General features: G+C 39.4%; 1 protein-coding gene across 8 annotated transcripts in view; it reads left to right on the top strand.

Annotated features, from left to right (window-relative positions):
* The first annotated feature begins 2049 nt into the window (after nucleotides 1-2049).
* The window catches only part of si:dkey-178k16.1 (band 4.1-like protein 1), a 115930-nt gene continuing 111318 nt past the window's right edge, over nucleotides 2050-6661 (top strand). For 5 of the 8 annotated variants that reach the window (XM_007234646.4, XM_007234648.4, XM_015601672.3 and 2 more), the window contains exon 1: nucleotides 2055-2323. The gene's annotated coding sequence lies outside the window, so the exon portion shown is untranslated. Of the gene's footprint in view, nucleotides 2328-6661 lie in introns of all 8 variants that reach the window. The other 3 variants (XR_453236.4, XM_022677307.2, XM_022677308.2) reach the window with 3 other exon arrangements.

The following is a 6661-nucleotide window of genomic DNA, read 5'->3' as shown; positions in this document are numbered from 1 at the left end:
CAAATATTTAAAAATTGAATATTTGAAGACATTTAATATTGCTACATGGAGCTAATGTAACTGCACACTGGTGTCACGTCATTGCACTTTAGTATCTTATGCTGCAAAAGTTCTAGCTTTCCCAATATATTCAGCCATCAGTGTTGTCATTCCCCTAAGCTACCTTCCCAGTGGGTTTTCATGTGTTTTTTAAAGTGTAATTGCTTGGCCTCAGTGTTTAGCAACTCTTAACAAAAATACAATTAACACTGGATAAGTGTAAAAAAAACAAACACTTTATAGTTTATTTTATTGCATTACTGGAGTAATTGGATCAACACGAAAACAGAGTTACATCCTTTTCTAAGAATTAAATTAATAATATAAAAGTGTTAAAACACCTTGCAGAGTGCTTTTTTCATTAAGTCCTTTCAGATTGTCAGAGAACGTGGTAAAGCAGGGCAAACACTGTAATACCATCAGTGTGTTGTCATTTCACTGTAGGTTACCTGTGTGGATTTTCAAAGGTATTCTATATTTACCCTGCTACAAAATTCAGCTAAAGAACAGCTGGACAACCAAAAAAATTTTTTTCTGGATATCCAGCTGGTCTCGAGCTGATTTTTTAACAGGGTAGTGTAACTGTTTGACCTAAGTGTTGAAAGCTATAAAAGCAAATTAACATTGTTCCTGCTGCTGAATGTTAAATGAATTAACTCAAGCTAGTAAGAATTATATGATTGAATTGACTGTATGTTCAAACAATTGATATATATGAAAAAATAGTCACTATATATGCATGCACATTATTTTCTAAAATATGTAAGGCCATTTTTATCTTTTAAAGAAGACCCAAACCTAAAATTGATCAAATATATTATCATGTAATTTATTAAACAAATGGGTGAATGATGTACCAAAAAAGTGATTTATCTTTATTTTTCTAGAAAAATGATCAAGTAACAGGAATGAATACTGGGCAACAGGAATGAATACTGGGCAACAGGAATGAACAGTCAGTGATAGGAATCAATAATACTTGTTTAAAGGAATGAACAATCGGTAAGTAACAAATGAATACTCGAAAAACAGGGATGAACACTTCGTAACAGAAAGGATTACTTGGTAACAGGAGGGAACACTTTGTAACAGGGAAAAATACTGGGTAACAGGAATGAATACTCTGCAACAGGAATGCACGCTCTGTAAAAGTAATGAATAACGGGTAACAGGAATGCACGGTAAAAGTAATGAAAATGGGTAATAGGAATGCATGCTCTGTAAAAGTAATGAATACTGGGTAACAGGAATGAACACTGAGTAGCAGGAATGAATACTGGGTAACAGAATTGAACATTTGGTAACAGGAAGGAATACTCGGTAACAGGAATAAACATTTAGTCACAGGAATGAATACTCAGTAACAGGAATGAATACTCGGTAACAGGAATGAACACTCAGTAACAGAAATGAATACTGGGTGACAGGAATGAACACTGTGTAACATGAATGAATACTGAGCAACAGGAATGAACACTCGGTAACAGGAAATGTAAAATGTAAAAGGAATTAATATTCGTTAACAAAAATGAATGCTGGGTAATGGGAATCAATACTGGTTAACAGGAATGAATACTCGGTAACAATAATGAACATTTGGTAACAGGAATGAATACTCGGTAACACATATGAACACTCTGTGACTCAGTTATGCTGTGTGTGTGCGTGTGTTTGTGAAAGCAAACTTCTCTGGCTTTTTCTAAAAGGTAAATCCAAACAACTTCAGTTATTTTAACTGTAAAACTTAACAAAGGTTACAGATTATTACAGATTACTCTATTCCCCCTGTTACTGGTACTCAGTCCTGTTACTCTTTATATAAAAAAGAAAATGCCATAAGCCTTTTAAAAGTGTTAGAATACTTACAGAGTTGGTTTAGCACTAGTGAACTAGAGTAGTGCACTAGAAATACATACTTTTCTGTAACTGATTTTCTTGTTTGTAGGATTTAACAGCAGCCTAGTTGAAGGGTGTGTGGCAGGTTAGCGGTCAGACTGAATCCGGTGCTCCTCCTAAAGCTCGGTGTGTGTGTCTCTCTCTCCGCCCCTTCAGCTCCTATAGTCTGCTCTGCTCTCCTCATTCCTCCAGCTGATCTGCCTCTCCCCATCCTCCTCCTTCTCCTCCTCCTCCTCATCCATCCATCCGCCCGGACAATCTGCTCTCAGCCGCGGGACGCAGCAGCAGAAGCAGGGCGGTGTCTCTGCCTGAGCGCGTTCGCCGGCTCCTACAGACCTAAATGGTCGACATTTGGACGGGAATCCGACTGAGGAACCTGGAAGGACAGGTAGGTAAGGGGGTCTATTGTGTGTTCTCCTGTTTTCCTGCGCTCATGCTGCTGCCTGTGAGACCCTGTGTGTCAGTGTTGGGGTCTGTTGTGGTGCGGGGTTGAGCCCCTCGCGCGTTTATAACCCAGCCAGCGCGTGCAGCGTTCGGTCAGTTCTTGTCCTTGGCTTTAGCGAGATTCCTGAGATTCTGAGTGTACAGACTGTGTGCGCCTATATATGTATGTGTGCGCGCGTGCTATAACTCACATTCTGCGTTTTTCTATTATATGCATGTCTTTTTGTGTGCCCCAGGCCGATGTCAACCCCAGGCTCAGTGGTTTGGTCATTTTCTGTAAGGCTCTAAGAATAAGGTGGGCTGTATTTAGGTTTAAAACGCAGAAAAAAGGGCTGGTCTTTTGTTTGTGACTCTTTAGTAGTAGCAGCTATGTCGGACAACAGCAGCCAGCTAACCTAGCTCTAGATATAAGCCCCTATGGGCACTCCTCTGTCCATGCAGGTAGAGCTAATATAATAATATAACCCAGTTCACCTCACTCACTCACTGCCTGCCACACAATAGTAGCTACAGATAGCTGTATACACTATAGCTATATAGGGCAGTGGCTAAGCTTTAACCTTGCTATAAGATAGATATAACTAACTAAGGCTTTTTAAATGTATTTATTTTATAACCCAGCTAACACAGAAACAAAACGCCGGTTAGCTATAACTGTTACTGTAGCCTCTACTGTATTTCTGTATTTCTGAGGCTTTGAGAATAAAAGCCTCAGTCACACTGCCTGGCTGGTCACCTAATAAAACGCCTTTCAGTGCCAAAAACAACAAAAACAGAGAGAAAGAGAGCCCAAACAGAGACACAGAGTGCTGTATTCTGGCTGTCAGAGCCTCTCTCACTATGTGAGCTGGTTGTGAGGTTTGGTGTTCAGTGAAAGAGAGAGAGAGAGAGAGAGAGAGGGTGTGGCACCGAGCGAGGGTCGCGCACACTGGCCGGGTGTTCTGTCGAGTTGTGCTTCCTTGTCAAACCTGGCTACCCTAGCGTATAATTTAACTGTAAAATATACAACATAAGCACCAAATTAGAGCATGTTCCCAGCAGATCGTTCAGTAGATGAAGCGCTAGTATATTTGGATAGCATCAATTACCATATCATATTAAAATCATGGCAATGAGAGGGCATTACAAACTGCTTTTGTATTTTTTTTTATTTAGAAAATAATAATTATTGTATTTATTATTATTAATTTCCATTTACACTTTTGTATGACGGTGATGGCAGTGAGTCCAGTTTGTTAAATGCGCAAAAAATAACAACAAAAAAATAGATTTATTATTAAAAAAAAAAAAGAAAGTGTAGGTCAGCGCATGCGCAGTGGCTTTAGGAAGCACATATCGATGGGTAGCATAACGCGACAGAACACCCCGGCTCTAACAGAAGCCAATTAATAGCTTGTTAGCTTAGCTAAATGTGTAGGAATATGGCTATTTTTTTAGCAGCTACAGAGCATTTATAATCTTATTTTATCCTGCACATATATTCAATAGGTTAGGTGTAGTAGAAAAGCAGGGAATGCTATATTAAAGCTACATTTAAATGGCATTTTAACTAAACGCACGGAACCTGGGCTGTAGCCACGAGGACCACATTTCCCAGCATACATTGCATTTGTTTGGACGGTTAAATCTGTTGTAAATCAGTTTATTATTTGTTTTATTTAGTGATTGTATTTATTAACAAGTAAACATACACTGCCTGTGAAACAAGTTGCTTTTTAGTTCTTCACCTTAGCAATGACTTTATTACTGCACTTCACCTGTCACACATCTAATTCTTCTCTTCACTGATGAGAGGTCAGCCAGACCTCTTCATGTACCAGTTTTCTCCAGTCTTTTAAAGGTGTGGTAAACACTACTCTCTGTTTCTGTGTCATTTTCTAGATATTTTAATGAAAGTGTTCTGTGTTGTGTATGTCACAATGTTAAAGTGTTAACACGTGATTTATTTGGAATCTTTAACAAGTTATAATTTTTTTAACGCAATTAATTACATCACCAAGTTTGACCCCAACTTCTGCCTTAAGCTACCCCGCTCCTGCCAAACACTCAGATATTTTTTTCTAGAGCAGTTTGCTTGTGTTGAAAATGTAATCTGATCTTGATCTGACCCAGATATCAAATGTACTTCTTTTAAATTAAGCTAAACTGCTGATAAGGCGCAGTTTAATCTGTTAAATTAGCCAGGTAATATACTGCTATAAACAAATGCTGTCGACACCATTTACTACACTTTACTACGTCCTGTTGAAAACAGCAATTTTCAGCGTTCTGTGTTAAAGCAGCTTCACACTAATTCAGAAATCCTTACAAACAAGCTAAGATCTTAAGGTAATGCCACAATAAAGACTCTAAGGATCTTGTCAAACTTGCTGTATGTCAGTTTGTTGAAAAGCTTATCCTCTTTGTAAGCCTGTTTGCTGAGATATGAGGGCATCATATTAACATTAATTCCTAAAACACACACGCTAACTACCATAAGTGCAAATTTAACATGTATTTGTTCTGGAATTGTGCTGGATTTCTTTTTGCTTTGCTGGATGTGTTATTAAGCTGATCATTCATTCATTCATTCTTTCATTCATGTCATTCAGCTACAGTTCAGATTTCGGCTCATATGATGCATTTTATTACAGTTGAAGACACACTGTTTTGTGTAACAGTGTCTTTAATGTACAGCCCCGTATTGTGCCTTATTCCAAAACTTTTTTTTTTCAGTTCACTGACATCACAAATGACATTTACTGTGTGAACCACAGAGTAAATGGTAACACACAATAATTGCATACACTATTCAGTCACAAGAAAAAATATATATGTATACCCCATGGTATAGACAGGAAACAGTAATACAACCATAAATAAGAAATATTGTGATAAGGTAGCATCGCATCACGCCTCCAGTACTCTTTGAATGAGTCCCATTGGTCCTATACATTTTCTGTAGCCCAGCACTCTTTCTTCAGCTCTAGTGTGTATTAATGTTCTTTGGCTGCAACTGTTATCTCAGCAGTATGAATGCTTATCTGTTCAAGCTTATCTCTTTGAGGAGCATCATAGTTGAGGTTGAGGGCATTCTGTGCCTGACGTATTCAGTCTGAGCCAACCATTTGTTTTTAAATAGAAACGTAATCTTAAATTCCTTAGCTTCACTTCTGTCTTTTCCTTTTGCATAGTCTTTTTGATTTGTGCCTTCTTCCTCTTTGTCCTGACTATAAAGCCCTAATAGAGGCCTGCCTGCGAGCGTGCATCTGTGTGCTCATTTCGCCTGCAGGCCTGACAAGCGTTGAAAAATACTCCACCCCCTTTTCTCCTCCCTCTTTCTGGAACACGAGACGGAGAGCATCACTCTTCCCTCAGTGAAGTTTAACTGTGTCCTTTGTGCTGTCTGTGCTGACCCAATGGGTGAGGACTTGCAAGGGGGACTGTGTGTGAATTAGATGCTGGTCGAGGCTGGAGAGGTGTTTGATGTACGCTTCTGCCCTGTGGATGAAGAGAAATCTCCCTTGAGGCTTTTGACAGTGGCCGGTGATGGATCCGTTACAAGTTAATTTCCCATCGGCCTTGCTTTTATTCGCAAGGATAACAAAATCTGGGATCCTACGCCAACAAAAGCTGGGAGAGCCATGCATTATTCATCTGGCAGTTCTGTGGTCTTCGGGATGAAAGCATGACTTGGCTTGATTGTCAGTGTAATTTTCTTGCGCAGCACTATCAAACTGCTGCTCACAGTCAAAGGCTTTGTGGGCATTTTCATGCGGCAACAGCGAGCAAAGGGAGCCCCTTCAGAAGGAAATACGTCGGGAACTTGGAGCCAGTTTGCCCGCTTCAAAATCTGATTTAGCATTATCTCCCTAAGGTAATATCCCTGCGAGTGTCCTCCATCAGTTACCATGCTCCTTAGATGTGGGAAACCATCGCCTCAAGGCTTTTCACCTATTACTCCGGGCCTGGAGACTCTTATGAGCATGATATTGATGTGCTGTATGGCTGGGCTCTTCTTGCTCCTAACCAAGTGGCCACTTAACTCTGCATCACATGCAACAATACCCTGCTTTTATTACTGTGTGGTTTAGCAAGCTGTACATACAAGCTGCTGGTAATGGACTGGTGCCACCCAGTTTTGTGTTTCTGTGAAAGAAATTTAACTGTATAATCATCGGCTTTTAAGTGCTGTAATAAGACAAATTAGTCTTGAATTAAACATCAAATCATCATGTAGCCATCAAATAATTATCCCGCCAAAGCTTTTGCTATATTTATTACAAAGCTTGAAGAAAATTGA

The sequence above is a fragment of the Astyanax mexicanus genome, chromosome 13, assembly GCF_023375975.1.
Source record: "Astyanax mexicanus isolate ESR-SI-001 chromosome 13, AstMex3_surface, whole genome shotgun sequence".
NCBI lineage: Eukaryota > Metazoa > Chordata > Actinopteri > Characiformes > Acestrorhamphidae > Astyanax > Astyanax mexicanus.
This window is presented reverse-complemented; position numbering and strand designations above follow the sequence as displayed.